Source organism: Stenella coeruleoalba, assembly GCF_951394435.1.
Source record: "Stenella coeruleoalba genome assembly, chromosome: 18".
NCBI classification, from domain to species: Eukaryota; Metazoa; Chordata; class Mammalia; order Artiodactyla; family Delphinidae; genus Stenella; species Stenella coeruleoalba.
The window spans coordinates 10,420,642-10,447,121 of record NC_137164.1 but is presented as its reverse complement, the minus strand read 5'-3'; the positions used below and the strand labels follow the sequence as shown (position 1 = coordinate 10,447,121).

The 26,480-nt window shown below is 42.3% G+C and overlaps 2 protein-coding genes across 12 annotated transcripts in view; one reads left to right on the top strand and one right to left on the bottom strand.

Moving 5' to 3' along the window:
• The window catches only part of LOC307176463 (uncharacterized protein), a 496,599-nt gene that overhangs the window by 416,475 nt on the left and 53,644 nt on the right, over positions 1-26,480 (top strand). The gene's annotated exons all lie outside the window — the stretch shown is intronic.
• The window catches only part of RFC3 (replication factor C subunit 3), a 731,429-nt gene continuing 707,865 nt past the window's right edge, over positions 2,917-26,480 (bottom strand). Inside the window, exon 18 of the mRNA XM_079902593.1 lies at positions 2,917-3,112. The gene's annotated coding sequence lies outside the window, so the exon portion shown is untranslated. The remainder of the gene's footprint in view (positions 3,113-26,480) is intronic.

The window sequence follows — 26,480 nt, the reverse complement described above, 5'->3', positions numbered from 1 at the left end:
CTCTTTAGGGGTCTGTGAGATCATATATGGAAAGCACCCAGCAAAGGGACACAATAGTTTGAGGACCAAGCTGGTTTCAGGATGTGAGACAGAAATAATCCCAGAATGTGGGGAAGAATTTGGGGATAAACAGCAAATCCCTCCGTGTTTCTGTCTCAGTCCCTTGGCTCTGGCAAGTCTCTTCTCCTACACTCTGCTATGTTTGCCCGTTAACCTTTTCTCACCTGATATTAACCCTATCCTTATTTCCAAAAAGAAAACTGCTGTTTCAGAGTCCGTGGCCTTAATCCAATTATGAAAGGTGATGTTTCAAACAACACAGTATTAGCTTCTGGTGAAAAGCATGGGAACTTCCCTCTCTGAACACCTTGGAGAAAGCAAATGAGTGGAAAGGCATGCTGTCCAGGTCTTTTCTGTTTCTGAGAGTGGGATCTTCACCCTGTGGCTTCGATTCACAAGAATACCACCTGTCTAAAGAGTTTCTAGCAGTCTCCTGACATAAAGACAATGCAAAATCTCTGTGCTACCCCTAAATAACAGCCTCTATTTGGCGAGCAAGGGCAGGCACATCTCGCCTGGAATGTTTTCTCTGAGCTGCACAGAATGAGTGATTCACAGGGCTGAGGGGGCTTTGCCCGATCTAGAGGTCTTGGAGAACACTACTGAATGGAAAGCCAGGGTACGTCTGTCTGCTGATTGCAGAAAGGGCAGCCCCTCCCAGCTGACTTTATTGGTGAGCTCCTTGCCCTACACCTTCTCCCCTGGAGCCTCAGGAAAGGAGACAGGAGCACCCATAGAAGCTGTTGTCAGGCTCAGTATCATCAGGTGACCTTGACATCCAAGGCCACAGGGTTGCCCTTCATTTCTTCAGTGGTTCCATTTTAACGCCTCTACTTTGGTTGACTTTCCACCTGGTGTTCAGTGAGTTTGTCAGGCAGCAGGGTTTGGCCTGTCCTGCCGTGGGCCTGGGAGAGTCATGTGTGTACCCGTCTTTGTACAGAGAGAGGAATGGGCCTGTTATTGACAGAATCGTGTTCCTCAAAAAAATATGTTGAAATACTCACCCCCAGTACTTGTAAATGTACGCTTAATTGGAAATAACGCCTTTGAAGATGTAGTCAGCTTAAGATCAATTTAATATAACTGGTGTCCTTATAAGAAGAGGGAAATTTAGACACAGACAGACACAGAGAGGAGAACATCATGTAAAGACACAGAGACACACAGAGGGAAGGCAGCCATGTGAAGACGGAGGCTACTGCAAACCAAGGAACACCTGGGGCTGTGAGCTTTGGGAAGAGGCAAGAAAAGATCCTCCCCTAGAGGTTTTGAAGGAAGCATGGCCCTGCCAACACCTTAATCTTGGACTTTTAGGCTCCAGAACTGTGAGAGAGTAAATTTCTATTGTTTAAGACCACACAGTTTGTGGTCCTTTGTTATAAGGCCTGAGGGAACTAACTTAGGGTCCCATTCTAGAAGGGACGGGAGACCGGGGCCTGAGCACTCGGGGAGCGAAGGGTTCCCTTCATGAGCTTCAGCGCCTCTTCAGATGTCAGGGTGACGACAGGGCAGGAGGCGCTCTTCTGCAGCTCTGGGCAGTGGCGACACCAAGGATAGTCTTTCCCCTTGTACAGGGGATGTAGGGGTTGTTCCTGCCGCCCTCCCCCCCCCCCCCACACCCCCATGATGCAGCGCAGCAGCTACAGCCCAGCCTGCGATCACCTTTCCAAGCCTGGGCTGCTAGCTGTTGTGCTTCAGGCTGCAGGCCACCCCTCTGCTCCTCACCTGGTTGGGAGAACCTGTCATCACGAACCACAGGATTCCAGAGAGGCAGCCTGGCCAGTTACCTTGACAACCTCATGATGTAATGCTCTAAACCACTTCCTGGCTTCAGGTCTAATGAGATTCTAGGCGCTGCTGGCTCCTCCCAGCCCAGGCGGCAGGCAGCTAAAGCGAGAGCAGGAAGTTCATTTTCAGTGATCCCTTTTGTGATATCGATAGGATGCATTTGCATGAGCAATCAGAGGGGAATCGAACTGTCTCCTAACTGCGTGGAGAGCCTTGCCCAGGGGACCTGAGATGATTGCCGGCAGGTCGGTTTTTGCTGTGGGCACCCCCAGTCTGCTCTGCTGCTGTGAGGCTTTCCTCTTTCTCCTTGGATGCTTTAGTTCGAATCCCCTGCATCAGTTCAGCAGTAAAGAATGAACATGATCCTCAGTAAAATGGATTGCTGAGAACTTCCCTACCAGAACTAAATCCTGAGTATATCGGAGAATATACCAAGGGATTTCATAACAAAGCCGTTTCTCTTGGTCTCCAGCCATTCCCCCACCCACCCACCCCAAAATGTTTAGTGTTTTGAAAGCATGTTTTTAAACAGTGAAGGTCCTGGAGCAAAGTCGACATCAGCACTTCGCATGCATGCTTTACAGCCCTAGAAGTCCTTCTGAAAAGTAGCCCCCAAACCACATCCCGATTAGCCAGAAAGTGGGAGCGGGGGTGGGGTCCTTTCTCCTTCTGCAGCTGCGCTTTGACAGAGGCTTAAAGAGGGTGCGTGCCTGGCTCTGTGTGTGAGAGATTTTATTCGTTTGTCTCTTTCAATGAGTAAGTGGCCATTCACCTCCTAACGGCACGCAAGAGAGGTGGTGAGCAGGCGGACCCATGAGCTCTGTCTCTCCACGGCTGGTGTTGACGGCAGCTGCAACGAACCAGCAGGTGGCGCTGGGGAGCGAGTGTCAGAGGTGCTTCTCCTGGTTCCTGTGGGGTGAGGGCCAAGGGGTCCTGACACACTTAGAACATAACAGGTTGTGGCTGATGATCCCGATGTCTGAGGTCAGAGGCTCCATCTAATCCTTGAAAGCCACACGCTCAGTGTCAATGCTAGGAAATCCTTTGTTAAGAAGCTTTCAGGCCCAGAGTGTATTTTCTGGATGGTCGAAGGCAGTGAAGTGCCAAGTGGTTCAGAATCTCCTCAAGCATATGGATACTGTTTTCTGATACCGAGCCAACTTTACTGTGGCAACATGGTCATTGTGCCCCTTTAGTTACGCCTTTGAAACGATGACTTGTCATCTGGCTGGACCTGGGGGGCGGCAGGGGGGTGTCTCACAGTCTAGGCAGAATATGAGAAAGAGGGTGTCAGAACAGAAGCCCCTGGGTCTCAGCATGACCCCCATGCCTGCAGGACTAATGGAGACGTGCTGCTGATTGAGACACAGCTGTGATCTCTGGTGACACCTTTTAGCTCCTCTCCCTTGGGGTAACATCCTGGTATGTCTATAAATGAACACTTCGATCGGGCTTCTCAGCATAAACCAAAACCGCAGGAAACTGTTACATGCTGAGAAAACATTTGTATTAGTAGGTCACAAGTTGTGGTCACTTTTCAATTTCCGTGACTAGAATTAATTAATATAAGCATGTTGTGTACCATCTAGAGATTCGCCTTCAAATTGAGCATTGCCACGCGACTTCAGGGACTGCTTTGCACTTTCACTTACGATCTTTTTTATGCCAAGTGAAGGCAAATGATATCATAGCATTCTGAAAAGAAGATTTTACGGTGATTCAGATCAGAAATGGGATGGGGAAATGAATCATTGGGGACCTATAGAATATAGGCATGCTGGAATCCAAAGAGTTTGTGCTGTGGCAGTCAGTATCATATTTATGTTGGGAGCAAATGTATTATGCAGATTCCATTTTTGCACAGGCAAACTTGCAGCCATTCATCAGCGAAAAATGTAGCAGTAAGAAAGCAATGCAGAATTTTCTGTTGATTCTAGCAGTAAGTGGATTAGATATCTAATGCAGGTTTCAATAACACTGCAATGTGAAACTGATCTTCCAGTGAACAAACTAGATGGTTGTAGAGTTACCAAGGGATACCTTATTAAAATGTGTTTCCCAGGATTGACAACATTTTGGATTTTTATGAGGCCTGATTATTCTAAATGAACAAACAAAGCTTTAAAAAATAGTGGTGTATTTTTGTACAGCTTATTTATGCCAAAGAGGTTTGTATTTAGTTTCATGTTTTTGCAAGTTCAAGCACTTATTTTGCAAGTTCAAGTCACAGATAATTTATTCGAGGTGTGCTGAATTTGTTTTTCCTTTACAAGGACTCGTAGTAGGCAGCCTCCAAGATTCCCTCAGTAATCCCAGCCCCTGGTACTCAAGCCCTGTGTAATCACCTCCCACATTGTATTCCTGTTGGTCTGTAGGACTGATACAATACTGCAGAAATGATGGGACGTCATTTCTGAGGTTAAGTCATCAAACAGTGTGACTTCTGCCTCTTTCTCTCCGATCACTTTCTGGGGAGGCCAGCTGCCACATCATGAAGACTCTCTGGCTGTTCTATGGAGAAGCTCACGTGATGAGGAGCTAAGGCCTCCTGCCAACAGCCATGTGAGTGAGCGTCTTACAGGCAGAACCTCCAGCCCAACCTTTAGGTGACGGCAGACTGCACACCGACAGGTTAACTGGGAGGCCCTGAATCAGAGTCACCCAACTACCTCTGGGATCCCTGACCCTCAGAAACTGTAAGATAATAAGTGTTATTTTACGCTAGCAGTTTTGGATTGGTTAATCCGCAACAGATATCTGATGTAGGTGCCTGCACAGAAATAATGACTGAGAAGCACGGTGAAATGTCACTTCCTGAATTCAGGCAGTAGATGTATTTGCTTAGTTGCTGACCATGACTTCAACACGAGCAGTATTTTTTAAATGGTATCAGCCTCGCCTCTTCGGGTGAGCTCATTAACCACATTCATTCCATGTCCACATATTCTTTCAAAATATGCACGTAAGAACATTGTCAACCTCTAGCGCTGTCACTCCTCCCTACTGCCGTGGATCACCCCATTCCCGGGTTCACCTTGATGAGGTACAAATTCCTGGTACATCTACGGGTTCATCTATCCTTTCCCACTTCTCATTTGGTTTGGCTATGGAGTAGGACGCAAATTTCACTCACGCTTTGGCTAGGATATGCAGAGAACATGTGGCTCTTTTTTTTTTTTTCCTGTAACTAATCTGGTTTTCTTGCCACTAGTTACCTGGGGACAAACAAACCAAAACAATTGACAACTATAATATCTTGGATTCTGATTTGCAATCTTAAAGCACTTTCAACTCAGTCTTTTAGGAAGAGAAACCCGACACTATTTATCTCTTAAGATTTGTGTCATCTGCTTAGCACCCAGTTTCATTTCAAGAAGTCGTCTGGGTACGTGGTAGGAATGCTGAGACTCACAAGATCTCATGGCAGAAGCAAAATCAAGGTCTTTAGCCACGGTGTCCTTTGGCTCCCTGGCTTCTGGAAGGAGTTCTAACATCCTGTGAACCTCTGTAGCTGCATTCTGGCTGTTGTTTCTTCCTCTTTGTCTTGGTCAATGTCTGTCACACTCTGCAGGACACTTAGCCTCCAACTCCTCTCCCAGGGGTGCTAGGAAGCCTTCTGAGTTCTGAGGGTGACTCTAAATTGGCTCCTGTCTAGGCAGCATCCTCCAAAGCCCTCAGTGCAGGGCCACCTGGTCCCAGGGAAGGTGCTGCTCTTTGTCAAGGCCCCCAGCCAGACTCTCTGGTATCCCTGGGTCCTGTCTATGTTGTTTGGAACCAAGAGTGGTCCAGGGCAGCTAAATCTTAGGCCTGTCTCTGCCTGACTTTGCTGAACAACCAAGTTGATTTTGGTGTGGCTGTGTACAGGCTGGTATAGGACCTTTCTGCACTCCCAGGAGCTCCCAGCTGCCCTGGGCCTAAAGGTCCGTGGTCTGGTATCTGATATCCACACCCGGGCGAGGCTGAAGCTCAGAGAAGACAGACAGTGTTTGTTGTACAACGTACCGGTCACACAATGCAGCGGCCTTCCCCTCCTCCCTTTCTTTTTCTCTAGTCTCTCACCCCGTCTCCTGTGTAAGGTCTACATAGAACCATAGGCCTTATTGCCTCGCTCCCCTCGTCACAACATAGCCAGCAGGGTTATTTTCTTTATACTATGGAAGAAGAAATTTAAGAATAAAGGGATTTAGAGCGTTAGTAAAGTTCTACACTGCTAAACATTCCTGTGGTGTCAGAAGCCAAGTGTAACCTCAATCTTTCCCTGGTCATTCTGGAACAAATCTCAATTTCCCATGCAGGTGGTTGTCTTGGGCCAATTTGGGTAAAGACCATGAACTCAGAGAGGCAAAGAAAAATTCACGCTCATAAGTTTCAAAATCTAACCCCATTATGTCTGTCTCTATTATTATTTTTGGTTATCGGTTACCCTTCATGGATTGCAATCTGCAAAATGGAGGGAGTGACACTTGCTTTTCATTCGACACTATTCCATTTGCCTTCTAAGTGCCTTGGAAAAGGCCTTGTGAGTCTCCTCCTTGTGTCCCCCTCCAGACACACAGGCCATCCCATTTTCCATAGGTTGTAGGGTGTCAGTTTCTTATGTTCAGTTGAGCTGATGAGCAGTGAGGCTGGCTTTGTGTTCTTGGGCAGCTGCACAATGCATGCAGCGCCCTCAGGAGAACAGGATGGTGGATCCTGCCTCGGGACACTCAGCAAGTCTGTGAGGCCTGCTCTGGGCCTCTTCCACATTCCTGCTCACACCTCCCTACTCAATGGCAGGAGATGAAGTGGGTCCAGCCAAGCCAGTCAGTTCTACCTCGGAGGGTCCTTGCAGTGTCAGTAAATCGCTTTCCCTTCAGCCCCCCAGGAGCACAGAGCCACCCACCATTCGAGAGTTCCCCTTGTGTTTAACATGACTTTCGTATGCTTCTTAACTTAAACTTAGACCTGACTGTACCTTCCAGATATAACCAGACCTCTTCCTATTGCTCTCACATTAAGTCAACTACATAAGATGGCATGGAACCAAGCCTTTATCAGATTCTTTAATGCCTTCCATATCAGCGACTCTAGCTGCAGTCCTGGCCCGGCTCCTGCAGGCTTCTATCAGAACCCTCAGCCCTCGGGAGACTCGCTGCCATGCCTGCAGCATCTGTCTTTCCTCTTCGTAGGTGACAGTGCTTAGTGTCTGCTCCTACTTTCATTTAAAGATGACTTTTAGAGAACATGTTCTCAGAAGGAGACATTAACATTTGCATTAGTCAGTTCCAGGCTTGTCTGTGTTTAAGTCTATGGTGCTGGTAATGGTCACCAACAGTTATTGACTGCCTACTGTACCTAAGGCAAACCCTTCATAAGCATTATTTCATTTAGTCTTCACGGACAACTCTAGTTATTATTTTCTCTCCATTTTATAGATGAGAAAACTGAGGCTTGGATAGGATAGCTAAGCAAATTGTCCAAGCTCACAGTTACTAAATGGCAGTGCCAGGGCTCACACACAAGACTGTCTGTCTCCAGAGCTTCTGCTCCTCCCTGGTCTGCTTAGTTCACATCAAGATCTCAAGGTTTTGTCAGATATGTGTTTTATAAAAATGACAAATGAAAAGGAGCAAGCTTCCCGGAGACCTCCAGTTAGATGTCTTCCAGGCACCATGGAATCAGGTAATTGCAGGTGAACCCATCCAGGTCTACCCTAAGCCTACTCAGATCCTTGAAAATGAGCAGCAGTGCTGGCCTCTGGCTCTTTGAAAGCTGTTATCCCTGGGGCAAGAGCCATAGAAGCATCTGCCGGCAGCTAACTGGTGCACGCCTTGTCACAGTGGGTACCTTGCCTTTCTGAGACTCATCCCAACAGGAATCAACTTTTTGAGGGCAATTTCTTCATACGACATCACAGCATAAACAGCAATGTAGAGACTGGGTGTGGCAGGCTGGTGGCCCTTCATCCCTTCTCCTGGATTGCCATTCCCACGCATGGCAGCTTTTCCCGGCTTGCTCATTTTGGCTGAAAGAGGTACTTGAGGGTGGCAGTGAGGAGCGAGGGAGAGCTGGGTGTTGAACAGAAAGAGATGATGAGTGAGGAGATGAGGGCCGAGTGTTTCCATTCCTCAGATGGCCCAAGAGATGCGCTCTGACGCCTGAGAAGCTACAGGGACCATTTGACGAGAGGCATGCGATTGCTCATGGTATCTGCAGTGCTGCATGAAGGCCCAGGTGACACGATATTGCACAGAATTCAGGAGAACATTCTCTGTTTCTGTGCCAAACACAGTGGCTGCAATCACAGGGCTCTGGAAGGTTTTCAGAGGGAGAGGTGCTGGCCATGCCCTCTGGAATTCACTTCTATAGGATAGAGCAGCAGTGGTGGAGGGGAGGTGACTACCTCACAAAATCTGTGGGCAGCAACTTAAATGATGAGGCCAGCAAGTAAGAGAGCGAGTGTCCTGGGTAAGTCCTAAAAACAGCTGAGGACACCATGAGGGACTGGGATGATATCACATTATGCTGATGGGAAATCTGAACTGGCTACATTGTAGTACAGTTGCTGCTGAGGCTGTAATCTGACCAGCAAACCAGAGTGGCAGGTGGACGTTCAAGTTTATACATCTTCACAACAATTACAAATACCGTGTGGGTATGACAGCCATGCTAGCAGCCTCTTCTCAGTTGGATACTGATAGAACCCTGTGTTCCCAACAGCTTGACTAGCGTTTCCCATCGGATCCCTTTGTCCTTTTTTTTTTTTCTTTTTTTTCTTTTTTTTTGCGGTACGCAGGCCTCTCACTCTTGTGGCCTCTCACTCTTGTGGCCTCTCACTCTTGTGGCCTCTCCCATTGCAGAGCACAGGCTCCGGACGCGCAGGCTCAGTGGCCATGGCTCACGGGCCCAGCCGCTCCGGGGCATGTGGGATCTTCCCAGACCGGGGCACGAACCCGTGTCCCGTGCATCGGCAGGCAGACTCTCAACCACTGCGCCACCAGGGAAGCCCCCCTTTGCCCTTTTGTAGCCCCAGGTTCTGCTGGATCATTTTTGCTTGCACGTTAATCCACATACCATGATGATCCATTCCATGTTGACTAATGTCAAAGCTTGGAGTTCATATACTCATGCAAAGAATTTTTTCCTGTGATGGCTAAACGTATTTCTTCCATATAAGAACTTTTTGTCTTGCAATAGATCATGCGCATCTCATCAACTACATTTTATTTGCACTGCTCCTGTTTCTAATGGCTAATTTCCAAGACTGACTACTTGGTGGAAAAACTGGGCTCCCCTTCAACAGCTGGGCTGGTGCTTTCAGCACAAATACCTGTGAGTTGTTTTTACGGGATGTTGGGGAAAGATGGTCTTGCCTTCCCTACCTTTGACTGGGAAAAGATGAGCAGCCTGGTTATGAGTGAGCTGGAAATATCTGTTTTTCAGAAGCTGTATCATCTGTGGTTGGTTCTGTATCTCATAAACACCCTTTCCCCTCCTCCATACTCCCAGGTTATATGAAATGTATATATTCCATTGAAAGGAAGAAGTATAACTTAATTATTTCATCCTACTTATATATAGTTTATGTTACAAGTGTTGATGGAAAACCAAGTTAGCAAATAAATGACGCCCGTTTCTGTTTCAAGGCAACTGCGCTAGAGAAACTCACCTTAGACGGCAGTTGTAAAACTACCTACCACCTGCAATTGGTACTTGGTTTGCATGCGCTCTAGGTAAATCTGATAGAAAAGGAGTTGGGGTTAAACAAGAACAGTAACAAATATTTCCCTACTTACCTTAATCATAGACATTTTGATTATAGAAATGATTTATCAGCAAATGCAATTTGGTTATCATTTATTTTCCTGTCTTCAAAACTGGATCCCGTGAACCATGAAGGTCTCAGATTGCTTTTGCAGCTATTGGATTATTTTAAACAGAAAGGGAAACAGCCACCGAATAATTGAATGAGTCTTGTTATATAGACGTAGCTCCAAGCCAAAACGCTAGGCATTTATTTTATTCTATATTCTTGTTCTAGAAAGACTCCATGCCTTTTCTGAGCACTATTTCAGTTTTTTTCCCGTTTCCAAATTCGTTGTATATTCAAGATAGTCTACTTTATCTTTACGTTTTACATTCTGAGAATTCATGTTTAAGCAACATGCTGCCTTTAGAAAAAATCAGAATGCATTAAGCTTCACTATTTCCCTTTTACACAGATTCCTTTAAGCTTTGAGATTTTTAGGGAAGTCAAGTGGTAAATCTGTTCTCATCTGTGGTGTGTTCAGACAACTGGCAGGAACGCTTTAGGCTGACATGATTAAAAAGGAGCTCCAATCCCAGTCTATTTAGCTTTACTTTCCTTTGTTTTCAGTGATGTATGAAATTTCTTTTAGGATATTACAAATTTTCTTCCAAATTTTTCTTCCCTTTTCAGCTGAAGAAAGCTCCCTTATGTCACACTCTTGCTGCTGGGGCCAGATCATGACGTGAATCTTTAATTAACAAATACCCAAAAACATGGGTCTGACATCTGCCCTGGAAACCTGATGCAGCCAGCTTGAAACTTTCTCTCTGACAGAAGCAGGGCAGAAATAGAGCACGTTTTCTGTCACATTAATCTTAAATAATGTGGCTTTGTTAGAAAGAAAAAAAATCCTTCTAAAAATCTTGTGTTGAATTTATGTCACAACGATGAAGTTATCTATAACTCTGTAATTGCATTTTGAAAAGCAGTTCCATCAAAACACACTTTAGAAGGGCAATTCTTTACTTATAACTCATTTTATGGGATTTGGGGCTCATTTTTCAAGAAAGACAGAACAAATTTAATTCTTTTTTTACTTTTGACATTTTATTAATGAAATACTCATTAATTAAGAGGCATTTGTGTAATTTGAGAAAGAGACTGATCAAGATGTCCAAGAGTACTAAAAAGGACAATTATTCTGTTTCCACCAGGTTTTCTACATTTTATTTTTCTAAATCATTCACATAGAGTTTCACGGTTGGGAAATTCTGAAAGTACTTCTTGCTTCTTCTTTTTTGAAAAGGGAAAATGTTCTCACTTTTGTGAGAATGTCTTGATCTTGCTTTTGGAGAGAGGGCCATGACCAGAATAACAGAGTGTCTTTTAAGACCTAAAGCAGAGATCCTAATGCCAAATTGTCAAAACTAAAGCAGCCTACTTCCACATTTAGTAACTGCTTTCTGGCTGGTACTGAATTCACATTATGCTATTTATGTTTCCATTTGTTACTGTGACTTTTTTTGAGATAAAGACTCTTAAGTTGTGGCTGTCAGAGAAAGCAGTCAATGGACTACACCACCAGGACTGGGGAGGTACCTTGGCCCTCATTCCAGGCTCCTGATCCAAATCCTGTCTAAGGCCCTTGAACAGCTACAGATTTTGCACAAGAGAACTTGAAATCTCAGCTACTCACTTTCCATCCCAGCAACAATCAGACCACAGGCCTGGGCAGAAACTCTGGAAGAAAGCATTAAATGTGGGGATTCAATATAGACTAAAATTATGCAGGAAGAAAATAGTATTTAAGAAGTTTAGAAGTTCTAAGAATATTGTGGTTCGAAAAGAAAAGAGCCTGTGTCTTCAGTTACTGTATAGCAGGCAGAGATAACTCATTATATTGAGATTGTAGAAAGTGTGGTGGGAGAAATGAGGCAATTCTCTGAATAATACACATAAAAACAAAACTACTTATAATTCACTATGTGGTTGTTTCTAGGGGTAAGTTTTTCTAGAATATCTAGGTAGAATTATTCAGAATGGTGGCTTCAATTCTTTCCTTGACACCTTTAAAGTAAGTTTATTTGCATAACAAATGTACTTGCATAAAATGCATGTAAAAAAGAACTCACGTTCTGTGTCCACAACTGGATTAATTATCATAAAATTCACACACTTATGTGACCACCCCCTAGGTCAGAATGTAGAATATTCTAAGCACTCAAATGCCCTATTCATTCAGATCCCCTCCTAAAGCACCTGTTACAAGCCGTGGAGTTACTGGAGAGCCTCTAGCTGCTGCATTTTCCGGATCCACCATAGGGCTGACGCCAAGGCAACTGTCTCCCTGGGCTGCTCTCAGCCAAGGTCCACACACGGCCAAAGCCTCGAACCAGACCATTCCTGCCCAATGCAGGACTCCTCTAACAGCCTGTCTCTGCTCTCGGGCCCCTACAGGCTTGGCCATGATCTTTTCAGAGCTACACTGCAGTCGACCACATTCTCATTCTGTGTCGCTCTGTCTTTGTGGAAGCCAGGCTGGTATTGTGGTTTGAGGCTCGTGCACCTAAGCCCGCTCCCTTTCCCCTTCACCCTCCACAGGCATTTCCCTAACAAATCTCTTACACTTCTAATTCTGTCATGGTGTCTTCTTCCCAGAGGATGCTAACTGACACACTTGGTACTAGGAAAGCAGAAGGTAAGAAGGATTTGGGGGACCAGACCACTCCCCATTTGGCTTGTTAGAAAGAAGTTCAGTGGAAGTCCCACTGTAAGTTACATGTGGAGCACAGACAGTTCCTGGCACACGGTGGTGGCCTAACTGCTAAACCTTTCACTAAGCCTGGGGAGACATCCTGGTGGAAGGGAACACCCTTACTCCTTCAATGATTCCCACATTTGAAAAACACGAGGGGGACAGTGCATAATGACAGCAGAGTTGGCTGGCTATGACTAAGTTGTACTGATGGCCTGCAGAGGGATAATGAGGAGATGAAGGCGGTGACATGAACGCCAGGCTACTGGTTGAAAAAACTTGAGACCCTGAAGTATGGTTGAGGACATCTGGACAGATGTCCCTGAAGACTGTGTCTCTGTAGACTCCTCTGGACCTGCCACAGTTACAGAGACGGCCCTCATCCCTTCTAGGAGCTGGCACTGTGGAGGCTTCTCAACAAGGCAACAGATCCCCCCCCACCCGCCTCAAGAATTGTGCCACCACCTTTCTTGGATGCCAAGCCAATGAAGTAGGGCTAAATCCCAGCGTAACCTGCTGGACATGGGAGGGGCAGAAGGATATTACACCCTGAAGGAGTTGCAGGGATCAGCTAGCATGTACTAGCAGGATCTAGGGAACACCCTTGGGCCTAGATTTTAAGGATCTTGATCAAGAGGACTGGAGAGTAAAACTGTCAAAGCAAGAATTCATTGACCTGAAGTCATTCTTTAGAGATATAGGATTTAACACTCAGGCAGGGAGCCCAAAGGCTAGGAAAGACTCAAAGCTAGGGTAGGTCTAGGAAGCCTGGAGAGACTGGTGACCTTTGCTGATAAAGATGAAATGCCTGAGTGCCATGGCAGATGACAGATAAGGGGATTAAAAAGCTCAGGGATCTTGGCACACTAGAATATATATACATTCAGGAGATGTTGTGAGGCTGAAAGACTTCCCAGAGGATTGTTTCTGTGAAAAGACCCAGAGGAGACAGCATTCACCAAGGTCATGAGGAACGTATGGACGAGAGGATTACCATGGGTCAGGGAGTGGCCAGGACCTGTACGTGCATTACCTCGTGAATTAGGTACTAGGTTATCCCCATTTGGCAGAGTCTTTAGAAGCTAAATAGTAACTACTTAGTCAATAGGAACCAAAATTGTAGTCGATCTCATTTTTACTGTTATTATTTTAGATTTAACTATATGCCTCTCGCTTATGTATCTAATATTACTCAAGCTAAAAAAGACACAGAACTATTTCTATCTAAAATTGTGTTGCTTGCTGTTTCTTTCAAGCTTCCATCCCAAACACTAAATCAATTTAAGATATATTTTGAGACTATCTAATACTGCAACAAATTGGTTTATATTAAATAGCTCCTTCAAAAATAATTCTAGGAGAGAGATACTTGGAAAAATCAAATGCTTAAGCTGAAACCTGGGAGATCCTTTGCATGGTCAACAAGATGGTTTCAAATTTGTTGTAAAATATTCAAACTGTGTGGTCTATCATTTCACATACCAAAAGCAAGACAATATTATATAACAAATGAATCGAAAGTGGAGAAAACACATTCTGATAGTTCAGGTCACTTGTAGCAATTTGGGTTATTGGGTAGTTGATTTGAAAATGTGATTATCATTTAAGATGTCAAAACACCTGTTAATCTGATGTCAAATATGGATATAATAATTATTATTTGAAATCTAAAGTACAACACTAAGTTATTCCAGTTGAATTCAATTAACCTTTGAAGAGCTAAGTGCTGTGTGAGGACCAATTATCATTTTGTTTTAGCAGTTTGAATTTGGCTACATGTCTGGATACCAAAGCAAAGTAATTGTTTGTATTGAGTTTATAAATTAATAGCCTGAAATATATATTTTCAAAAAATATAGTAATTATACATTTAGTATGTGCCAGATACTCAGCCAAATTCTGGAGATAGAAGAATAAGATAGGCCTTCCCTGGTGGCGCAGTGGTTGAGAGTCCGCCTGCTGATGCAGGGCACGCGGGTTCATACCCCAGTCCGGGAGGATCCCACATGCCGCAGAGCGGCTGAGCCCGTGGGCCATGGCCGCTGAGCCTGCGCGTCCGGAGCCTGTGCTCCGCAACGGGAGAGGCCACAACAGTGAGAGGCCCGCGTACCGCAAAAAAAAAAAAAAAAAAAAGTATAAGATATATCCCTTGCTCTCAAAGATCTCAGTCTAGTGAGATTTAATTTCAGACATGTAAGCGTAGATCTTAGTGATTACATTCCTTCTCAAAAAGTACTGACAGCCTAACTTATAAAAATAATGCTTGATTCTCGTGATAGTTAATTTTATGTGCCAACTTGACTGGATTTCGGGTCTGTCTGTGAGGGAGTTTCTGGAAGAGATCAGTATTTGAATGGGTAGACTGAGTAAAGTGGATCGCCCTCCCAGATGTGGGTAGTCATCATGTGATTCATGTGGGCATGAATAGAACCAAAGGGTGGTGGAAGGGAGGATTTGCTCTTTCTGCCTGACTACTGGAGATGCATCTCAATCTTCTGCCCTCAGTGCCCTTGTTTAAGGCCTTCAATCTTTGACTGGAAATTATACCCTTTACTCTCTGGTTCTTGGGCCTTTGAACTTACACCACTGGCTTTCTTGGGTCTTCATCTTATAGAGGGCAAGTCATGGGACTTCTTAGCCTCCATAACCATGCGAGTCAAGACCTTACAATCAATCTCTCTCAACCAATATATCATATTGGTTCTGTTTCTCTGGCAAACCCTGACTAATACAATTCTTAAGCCCAATCTGAGACAATCAAGATTTCAATTGAAGATGAGCCTGATACTGGTTAGCATAGGACTTTAACTCATAAGAACTTAAAACCAAAAAAAAAAAAAAAAAATTCATTAAACTACAAATTTTTCTTTTGAGTATTTATGGTCCCTGGTATAGAAATGAGATGAAGCAGGATTTGTCTACATATAGTGGACAAAAAAGTTAAAGAGGATGTAGACATATTGATATTTTTAATGTTTTCATACTTAAAGTACATTAGGAAAAACATATTACCACATTGTGGCATCACAATAAAATATATATATGTAATATATATTTACAATAACATATAAAATATACAAATACTATATATATCTGTGCGTACATATGTATGCATATTTGTGTATATATATGTGTGTGTGTATATATATGTGTGTATATATTGTATGTATGTATGTATGTGTGTGTGTGTGTGTGTGTGTGTATATATATATATTTGTTCTTAGTTTCTGGTTCCTGGCATAGAGTTTCAAAACCCCTTGAAATTTCCAAAGTCATAGGGGTGTTTTATTATTCATAAGGAACTCCTTTCAACCACACCTGAGTTTATACTAATAAGGGGAGGTTCTAGGTAGCTTGAGGATGAAGACTGAGAAAAACTAACCATGGGATTAGAGGGTTGGAATTTTCAGCCTCATCCTCTGCCCCTCCCCCCAAATTCTGGTTTAATCTTAATGTTTGCATTATTAGCAGATGGTTCTTTCAGTACCACTTTATATGTAATGTTTGCTTTAATATAAAAATAAAATTTGTCCCAAATCTTCAAGTAATACGGACCCTGTGGGTTGATATTCCGTTTTATTCTAGGGCTTTTGTCCCCTTGCCCCATACCACCACTTAACCCCCTGGGTATCTTCTCTGTACACCCCCCTGACCAATCTCTAAGCTACATGGGAAACACAGCTGGAGGAGGAGAACCCAATTCCAGAAAGTGGTTCTGAAACATCAGTGTGGATAAGATTCATCCTAGGAAAGTTTTGTACAAACACAGATTTCTGGATGCTAGCCTAGAAGTTCTTATTAATAGGTATGGCAGTGGGTCTCAGGAATCTACATTTTATCCAGCACTCAAAGCATGCCTAATATTAATAATCATTGCACTAGACTTTGAGCAAAACCGTCTTAGGCTTTGCTCTCCGCTAAGTGTGTGACCTGAGTCAAGCAGTTGACCCCCCCGGTCCTCTCTTCCTTATCATAAAACAAGAGGGTTGGTTAGATGTACTTGACCATTTCTTCCAGCTCCACAAAGTTCTAGCATTCTTTGATCTGTCATACTTGATTGCAAATAAATCATGAGAAAAGTTAGAAGATAAAAAATAAAATCCTCCCTGATTATGGGATACAGATATTGAAATATAACCCTGCTTTATTCATAAATAATGCTCAGACTTCCTCAATAAAGTATTTCCACCTTAAAAAACTGTACTTTGCCCACCAGTGCATTAAGTTTTCTACTTTGGTGTCTGTGAGTCACTTAAATTAAATCTAAGATACTGCAGGAGTGTAACAGTATAATTGGTCTCAGGTATTTCATTATTGTGACTGTCAGTACTGTATCCTGTAATTTTCATCAGCATATTAATAAATGCCTTAAGGAAATATAACTTATTTATTCACTGGCAGAGAAACCTATGAAAATATTTTTACAGTAATTATGTTTTGAAAATTCTCATTACAGCATTTATATGATTCTCAATGAATTATTTTATTCCTACCCCCCCCCAAAAAAAAACCCCTAGACACTGCTATATCTAGGGTAATCACAAAGACACAGACTTTTACATTAAAACTTTGGCTGGGGAAGGGGGAGCATATGACAAATAGGGAGGGTCTGGTGCATAGTAGCCAGAGGATGAGGCACTGAAGTTCCAGATATGTACCTATTATTTTTTACTTTTAAATATGGGCATTAACAATAATATACAAAGCATGGAGAAAAAAGAAAACAGAAAATCTAGATCTAAATAATAGCTGACAGTAATAGTTTGTGTAGGAAAAAGAGTTATATTATGCAAATGCATCAGTATCCCTGGTCTCCCCTATTTCTAGCACATTCAAATCTGGAACACAAGGATCAACCCTCCTTTTACCCCAAGAGACTGTTAAAGGATGTGAAAAAGAAAGAAACCAAAAGGTGGAGACAGACCGATTAGGAGACCCAAAACAGAATAGAGACCCCAGACAAAACCCCACACGTATCTGATCAAGTAATTTAGGGTCAACTAATTTGCAGAGAAGAGTAAAAAGGAGTGTCATAAAGACTTCAGGAAATTTTGAAAAGCATGGGCTTCCAAAGGAATACTGTATAACTCCTGAGGAGTTGGGAGGAAAGTCCTTCCCTCTAGGTACACACATTCTAGAAGTTTATTTGCTCCCAAGGAACGGGGGCTTCAGGTGTGATGTCCTTCAACCAGTGTGTCCAGCTGCACCTTGTGATGACCCACATTGTGCTAAATCTCTCGTTTCCTTCTTCTCCTATGCACAAGCCCATCTGACAAGTTTGGGTTGGTTCATAAGAAAAATTGATAGTTAATGTCTTAAACTGAAGACAAATTACTGGGAGGATGCGTTTTCCGCGCATTCAGCGGCTGTGGGAGGAAAGGGAACTTCAAAAGGCATTGTTTTCAGTTCACGGCCTTGCTTGCGCCATGCTCCTGAACATGGGGGCCGCGTGCTGTTCCCGCTTCCACGCCCATGTTCAGCCAGAGTTTTCGTCTCATTCTGTATGGGGTGTGTTGTTATCATTAGTGATATGATGTTAGAGTACTGATTACTGTATTGAGCAGGAAACAGATGGCTGGCTCAAGAGGGGTGATTGAAGGGGTTGAGTAAAGCGGCTGTTTACAAAGGTGCAGCACTGGTTAGGGAGACAGACCCGTGATGCTCCTTACTCCAGAGCCGCAAACAGGGGTGGGCCAGGGGGCGCCAGCAGCATCCCATGGCCTGAGCGGCAAGGGGAGAGAGCAGTTATCAAAACCAAAAGAGAGCTCAGCTGGGGGACAGGGCTGTCCGGCAGAAACTGGAGCAGAGAAAAGCAGTGGTGTTCCCCCAGGTCTGGCATAGAGGGGACCCAGGCAGACCTCTCTGTCTTGCTGCTCTCAGGAATCCTGCTGGTTCCCCTCTCCATACCCCTGCAAACCTTCCTGGTCAGACTCCCAGGGCAGAGAGCAGGGTGAGAAGGGCAGAGAGTTGTTTTAGAGGGCAAGCAGAGAATATCCTGCACAGCTGAAAGATATGTAAAACCAGACCTTTGCAAAAGAAAATCAAACAGACCTTCTTTCAGTGCAAACCTGGCATCTGCCCCATCACTTCCTCATCTGTGTGTAGAGATTGGCTGACCTCACCTTCTCCTCTGCTGCTTATGTGTGGCTCCCTTTTAGCTGTGAGGGAGAAGGGATACAATAAGTTCTGGGGTGGGGGGGGGGGACATCAGCAGAAGGAAACTGGGAAAGCGTTTGCTTTCCTGATAAAAGTTGCAGAGAAAGTAGTGATGTCTTTCCCTCTTATTCCTGCTTTTAACGGGTGTATAATGCCTGGAGTAGAAGTAGCCATTTTTTTAGCAATGAGGTAACAAGAATGAAGGATGCTGGTCCTGATGTTGTTAAGCCATTGATCCAATGCCAACAGCGCCTACCGCCAGATATTTTAAGTGAGAAAAATAACCTCTGATTGTTCTCCAAGTCTTCATAAATTGGGAACTTGGTGCTTGATCAGATGTAGGCTGAGTGGAGTGGGTGTGACAGCTAGACTGCTGCAGGAGCATTTGCAAGAAACTGTGTAACTGAAGCGTTTTGGGGACAAAAACTCAAAAATTTCGATCCACCTAGGTTAGATTAGGGTATCTGTGAGATATCTATGAGGAAACCTAGAATGAGAAGTTGCATTTATGTGTCTAAATGAAAGGCTAACTTAGAAATAAAAATTTAGTAATATATGTTATAAATGACAATTCAAGTCTTAGAAGTAAAATGAGATCCTCTTCCTCTATTTTATATAAAGAAAAGTGTCAGAACCAAGTTCAGAAACTCCAACATTTAGAGCTTAGACAAAGATGGGATGCTCCCAATGGTAGATTTAGCAAAGAACCAGGTAGAGGTCAAGAGAAAAATGCATTTTAAGAAACAAACAGACAACAACTTTTGGTGAAATGGAGAAGTTAAGTAAATTAAGGAAGATGTTGGTCACTGATGATATTTAGAAGGAAAAACTCGTTCTTGGTGGCTGATCTGATGTTTCAAGAAACAGCACGCCTGTTATAAAGGGTTGCCATACCCAGCATGGCTTTCCTCTATGAGAACAGTGCTCAGACCTACTTGTTACTGGCACAATTTAAATATTAACTGCGAATAAAGATAAGGAATAATTCTCTTTTGCTCCTTATTTCATCTGTAAATGTTGTTTTAAGGTCTGTTGGAACATCTGTTAACGAAAAAGTTCCAAGAAAGAGAGAGAGAGGAGGGGGGAAAGAGAAAGAAAGAACGAAAGGAAGAGAAAAAGGAAGGAAGGAAGGAAGAAAGGAAAGATATGTAAAGAAAAGAGAAAGAAATTAGGGAATAAAGGTCAATTTCTTATTACCAGATGTTGTAACTGGATTAAAATAATGGTACTAAATATTAAGTTAGAAATGGAAAATTTTAATCAAATATGCAGATGATGTCTCTATTCTTTGTCATTAGAATAACAGGCCCCAAACTGTAAAACACGCTGAAAGTAGGTGAGGAACACAACCTCTAATAGGATGTCACTAAGATGACTGAACCACATAGAAAATGATTTGAAGGTTTATCTGCATCTTATTAAATAATTGCTTGGGGCAAGTTACTTAATCTCTCTGAGACTTGAATTTCTCATTCATAAGACAGGGACAAGAATGAGCACCTTGAAGATTACTTGTGAAGATCAACCACAAAATGGGAGTGTTGAACTAATTTCTAAGACCCTCCCCAAACTGCTCTACCTGAGCTCATGGCCTTCAGTGCCGGTTCTCCTGTTACCCAGGAAGCGCCTCCTGATTTGCTCCACATTGTTCTGAACTGGCTGTGTTTCTTTTCACTTTCATGGCAAGTAAGACCTTGATTATCCTTGAATGGCCTTGCCTGGGTGAACTGAGATTTGGAAGGGCTGAAGAAAATGTTTCCTCTAAAAGTATACACTTCCGGCATATATCCATCTTACCTGTGATGTCTTAGGGCTTAAAAGTTCAGCATCTGCTGACATCAGTTCTAATATTCACTGTCAGCTGCTGCCTTTGTCAGTCTTACATGAGTCAGCAGTGATATTATTGTATTGTTGATTTAGTGCTATTTCTGCGTGGGCATTGCCAAACCACACTTCGGTATAGTTATCATTATATTTAAACTTATTCTTTTCCGTAAACCTTTTAGGGCATTACAAAAAAGAATCCTTTCCCTCAGTGAGATAGATTTTTATAACTGCTTGAAACTTCAGACTTTTTTTTCAGGGTTCAGTAAGATGATGGTATGCTGGATAACTAACCCTGTGTCAGCATTTTCAAGACGTGACTCTCATTCCTCTTTGGGCTTTGCCTGCAGTGCCAAATTGAATCAAAATAAGTTGAAACTTTCTTATTTTCTTTAGAAGAAACATTTGAGGTCACATGTATTTTAGGGGAATTATCAAGACACTATCTCTATAATCCAGAACTAAGAAACACTATCCATTTGACATACTTAATTTCTGACTGTCTACTGTATTTATAGCATTGTGCTAAATACAATGAAGACACAGTAAACAATCAACAGATTTTGCCCTTTATATGCTCATATTCTTTGGAATAGATAAGACCAGCAATGACATCACACCAACATAGCAAGTAACATGTAATCTGCAAGGGGATTTAGAAAGAGAAAGATTATTTCTAGTGGAAAAGATTGCATCTACAAGATAAGATTTAGATTCCTTGTCTTTTCTTCATACTCCTCACCTCCTTATTTCCCTGTGTACTTGTATATAAGTATTCCCCTGATATAGTCTCTATTCCCAAATAGCCATATGCTTTTGCATCTGTAAGTCCTTGCCCACACTGTTCCCCTCTCCTGAAATGCTCTTTTCCACCTGTTAGAAGCCATTCATTCTTTAAAAGCTGATTATTTTGTTGCTGCCCATGTGATGGTTTCATTGACATCTCTGTTAATCATTCTGACCTATGGGGCCCCAAAGCACCTTATCAATAACTGTTAACTAATATTTCACGATGAATCATTTTCCATGATGAATGATAAAGTTATCATTTTAATATGTGTATCTCTCACATTTAATATGTGAGAGCTCTTATAAGGAAAGGACCTTGAAATATTTACCATTGTACTCCTAGCAACTAGCAACATTCCTTACAACTTAATAAACACACATAGTAAATAGTTGTGGAATAAGATAGCATTTATGTTAAGACAGCATAAGGGCCAGACCAAGCAGAGGGACTTCCAGTTACCCTACCCTCTCCTGGAAAAATGCTTTTATACCTCATTCATACAAATCACCATGTGGTCTTTCTACCCTGGCCGTGGCTTACTGGATCAGGCAAAGAGAGTGAGCCCAAAGCCTTCATTTACCAAAGGATTATAGGTTGTTAAGTGTAGAGATCTGCCCTTTACTGGTTGGGTGAACCAATCAGATGCTCTCAAGAAGTTTGAGATCAAAACAGGAAGGGACAATGTCAGCACACTTTTCAGTAAAGGCAGAGACAGAGTTGCTGATTCATCATGTGATGAAGCAGAAATGTTGAAGCCACAAATTCCTGCTGTTGAGTAAGCAGTCAGTTACCCTGGTTGCTGGAAGTTCATGTGTCCAGAACCAAATTCAAGAATACATAGTTCTGAATAAACTGGTTGAGATAACACTGAACTGTTTTCTATATAAAGCCTAAACAGGTAGAGAAGAGAAAGTATGTTATAATAGAATTTATTTTTATTGCTGTTATAGACTTAATGTTTGTGTCTACCCCACCCGCAATTTATATACTGAAGCCCTAATCCCCAGTGTAACTATATTCGGAGATGGGGGCCCATAGGGAAGTAACTAAGGTTAAATGAGGTCAGAAGGGTCGGGCCCTGATCCAATAAAATTGCTGACCTTATAAGAATAGACACCAGAGAGCTCTGACCGCCCACACACACCCCTTTCCTTGGTACATGCACCAAGGAAAGACCATGTGGAGACATTAGGGAGAAGGCAGCCATCTGCAAGCCTGGAAGAGCTCTCACCAGAAACTGAACTCTGCCAGACCTTGACCTGGGAATTCCAGCCTCCAGTACTATAGGAAAATAAGTTTCTGTTAAGCTACCTTGTCTTTGGTATTTTGTTATAGCAGCCTGAACTGACTAAGAAAATTGCCTATAAAATAATACATATTGATTAAGGAAAATCTGAAAACTATAGAAACACACAAAGAAGAAAGAAATTAACCATCTAAATAACCACAGGAAGTAACACTATTTACATTTTTCATATATATCTCATAAATACTTAAAGGATAAATTCAAGTTTGGACTCTTTATTGTTTAGCTAGTGGGAAACGATTGAAGGTGACAGTCAAAATCGTGCTTCAAAAAGACAGGTCTTGCTGTTCTCTAGGTAGGATTGGAAAGTTTGGAGATACTGGGACAAGTTAGAAGTTACTTTATCAAACTAGGCTATGCCAAAAAGACCTCTAATAGGATATCGGAATATGAAAAAATGTGACATATATGTAAAACATTTGAGAAATACAAATGCTATTGCTTAACGACATCTGGGTGTGAGAATAGGGATACTGAGAGAAGTCAAATATGATGAACATTTGGGTAAAAAGTATATATAAATACTAAAAAACACATGTAAATGAGAAAATATGGGACTTGCTAACAAAATTAATGCTTTTTGGCTGTAACTGCATGATAACATATACATGTCACAAACTGGTATTGGAATACTACATGGTCTTCATTGTCTAATGGTTACTGTTTCCAAGCAATTTTGAAATCTAATAGAGAAAATTCCATCAGGTTTTCAAGGAATAATTTCCTGTGGCTTGAGGCTATTCTCTGGTCCTACAGTTCTGTCCTCTGCACCCACAGCTCAGGCTTCACCTTTGCTTCTGCAGATCTAGCCTCTGTGCCCACAGCTCTGGCCTCTGCCTCTGCACCTGTGCCTCTGTTTTGAGTCATTTTCCCTTCTTGAAGGGTAGCATATGTTTGCTGATGAATAGTTTTTTTCATTCTGTAGAATTTTTAGGAATTACCCACCCTTCTTACATTTTATTCTGTTTCTTTCCCTTTCTACTTCAAGATGGCAGTGTTTCTTCTGGTATATTCTCAAAAACCTTGTGGGTCTCCTGTGTATGTCACCTGGATTCACATTTTTAAACTGTGGTCTTCTGCAGATCTTTCCTGGGTAATCTTATCTCTATTTCTGGCTTCTGCTGTCTTCAGCACTAGCAAAAGGTTGTCCAGCAAAAGCCTGTCATATTACCTTCCTTTTATATGTGTTAAATCTTCCTCTGCTTCTCTCTCACAAGGACACTTATGACTTGATTTAGGGCTCACTCAGATAATCCAGGGTAATCTCCCCATCACAAGATACTTAATCATAGCTGTAAAGACCCTTTTTCCAAATAAGGTAATATTCACAGGTTCTGGAGATAAGGATGAGGATCTATCTTTCGGAGCTGTTATCAGCTACACATCATTTATATTTATTGGAAATAATTTAGTCACATTTTATAGCTAGAAGAAAGGAAGGCTGTGAAGTACAGTCTACCAGGGAGCCAAGTGCCCAGCTAACACTCTACGGTTCCATTACTGAGGAAGGGTAGAACAGATATCATGGGGACAATTAGCTGTCTCTTCCCATCCATCTCCTATGTATATGAAGAGGAGTGTTCTTGATTCTCTGAGACATTAAAAAAATAAATCAATTCTTCCTCTGGGGAAGTTACCATCTTGGTACAGAGACAAGTATCTGCCAAGTTAAGTCAGTCTATTAGGCAGTATTGAATTAGGCTCCAAATGGTGACCCAAATGGTATGGAACACATTTTCAGAAAATGATATGGTCTCTGTGGGTTGAAGTGTTTTTACTGAAGTCTTTTTGGAATAAATGAGGCTTGAAATGAGTCTTAGAGGACAAGCAGAGTTTTAACCAGGTAGAAAGGGCATACTGACGGGGATGGTCAGGAGGTTTCCACTGGAAAATATAATCTTCTGTAGAAGCTTCTCTAAAACTGGGAATATCTAGACTTCACCTATTCTTCATCAGTCAGGAAGTGTTTCTTCTGGTTATATCAGAATATCGATGAAATACGAAAAATAGGTGCCAAAATGGGTGGAGAGTGTTTAGTGACTAGGAAAAGTTAATACTGCACTTGAATCAAGAGAACAGGAGCAATTACTGAAGACCATCAGGAGTTTCATGAGAAAATATCATCATCAGTTTTTTTTATTAGTTATCTATTTTATACATATTAGCGTATATATGTCGATCCCAATCTCCCAGTTCATCCCACCACCACCGCCCCCGCTTTCCCCCCTTGGTGTCCATACATTTGTTCTCTACATCTGTGTCGCTATTTCTGCCTTGCAAACCAGTTCATCTGTACCATTTTTCTAGATTCTACATATATGTGTTAATATATTTGTTTTTCTCTTTCATGATCAGTTTTTGAAAATAGGAAAGATGAGTTTTATATTTGATATTGATGAAAAAGCATTGACTGGTCCTCAGTAGCAGAATGTATTCCAAGTACATACTCACTTCTTCCTCACTTTACCAAACAATTGGGGTTGACGTAGTTCAGAGAGACAGGAAACTTTCCCAGCATAAAATCTTGAACTGAAACTTAGAAAACTTATTTATCCCTTCTGGCTCAATTTTTTATTACTTGCAGATAGAAGTGACTGAGCTGGGGGTGGAGAGGGACCCCAGAGCATTTTTCTTACTCTCCAGAAAGGCACCATTGCTGACTTGCTTCTGTATGTGCTCAAGCCTGTATCCTTATGTGTGATGGGGTTTGCTGTGCAGACAGGAATGAGCGGGGTCAAGGGTGGGGATACAAATTGCATGGAGGTTTGTATTCTTGACTTTCTCTTCCCCACACCTCAAAAAATCACACAGTAGCCAGCTGTCAACTTGCATAGTGATCAAAGTAATAAAGTAGTAACAGCTGCCAACTTCTATTATTTGTAGTAAAGTAACATTCAGGATGCAAAATGAGGGCTGTATCTCTGCTGATGACATTTATTAATATTTTCAAACTCTACATTTAAAAAGTCATAATGCCTTTGTTGAGTTTGTTGTCAGAAGACTGAGGAATCTTTTGGTTTTGCATATTTTCAAGAAGTAACTCCTGAGTGTTTCTTTCCCCTCCCCTCCCCTCCCCCAAGATGTGGAAGAAATCTTTAACTGCTCTTTACAGGACACTCAGAAGCCCTGAGATGGGCTGTGGGAGAACTGGAGCTGGTAGAATTGTTCTACAGTCATTCAGGTGATACAGGACAAGCCCTAGCCTTTTGGAACAAGAATAGGATCACTATAAAGGAAACAGACACCTAGAAATCTACAGCCTCGGCTTGTAAAGCCAGCTTCCTATTTACGTTTAAGAGATGTGTGTTTCTGTGACATCCGTTGGGAAGAAAGAGCGTGTTTGTTAGCATATGCAAGAAGCACAAACCAGCATTGTGTGTGATCCCGAGCTGTCACTAGAGATGGATTCCCCCTGAAGGACCATTAATAAAGGCTGTGGCAGGGCCTGGATTTGTAAAAGGACAGAGAAAAGAATAGAGGTGCTGAAAGACTTCTGTGCCTTCCTAATAGGAAGAAGACAATGTCCAGTTGATAAAAAGGGAATCCAAAGAAATTGCATCCACAATTTATTCACTATAAAAAAGTAGAAAATATCAAAGATTAAGATAGGTAGACATATAGATGAGATAGGTAGACATATAGATGATAGATGGATATTTTATAGTTTCAGAATTAAAAACTTCAAATACCATAGTATTTATACAATATAAGATTTAATTATATTCATTCTCATTTTTAATAGAATGAAAACACTTCATCTGATTTTTAATGAAATGCCGGAGGAAAATTTAAGCATAGAACTACTTAAGTGGTATCTGCTGTCATACCATGGTTACTCCCAAACATATAAGGAAGTGGTGAAAAATGATACAAAAATGCTATTCTTGAGGTAATGTTAACACCTTCCAGCAGAAAACTCTAAGACTGGGTAAATAAAAGAACACAATGAATGAATAAATTATCTGGGAACAGGGTAAAAAAAGTAGCCCAATCCTTTAACATCCTGTGCTTCTGCTTTACCCAGCCCAGGTTCTTACTGCTTCTGTGGACTCAGTAAACAGGTCCTAAAACC